Source organism: Alligator sinensis, unplaced genomic scaffold, assembly GCF_000455745.1.
Source record: "Alligator sinensis unplaced genomic scaffold, ASM45574v1 scaffold327_1, whole genome shotgun sequence".
In the NCBI taxonomy this organism is placed as follows: Eukaryota; Metazoa; Chordata; order Crocodylia; family Alligatoridae; genus Alligator; species Alligator sinensis.
The window spans coordinates 581,040-581,600 of NW_005842379.1; positions in this window are offsets into that span (position 1 = coordinate 581,040).

The window sequence follows — 561 nt, forward strand, 5'->3', positions numbered from 1 at the left end:
TTTCCTGGGTCCTTCTTCCTCCCTTTTTTGAAAATGGGAACCACATTGGCTCTTTTCCAGTCCTCTGGCACCACACCAGAGCACCACGAGTGCTTGTAAAGCTGTGCCAGGGGTCCCACAATGACCTCTGCTAATTCCCTCAGCACTCGGGTGGAGGTCATCAGGACCAGCTGATTTAAATACGTCTAGCCCCTCCAGAAGTTCCCTGGCTAGATGCTCACTGACCCTAGGTCTGGGTGCGCCTCCCTTGGGGCCAACAGGGGTCCCAGTGTGGGGGGGTTACCCGGTCCCTGCTCAGAAAACTAGTGGCAAAGACATTGTTAAATAGGTTAGCTTTATCGTCTGGTGCGACGACCAGATTTCCTAGCGTGTCTTGCAGAGGCCCCACGTTACCCGGTACCTTCTTTTCACCCCTATGTATTTAAAAAAGGACTTCTTGTTGTCCTTGATCTGGGTAGCTAGTCCCAGTTCCATCTCCACCTTGGCCTTCCTGATCGCCCTCCTGCAGCCCCAAGCAACCAAGGTATAGTCCTCCCTGGTGATGGCCCCTCCCTTCCATTG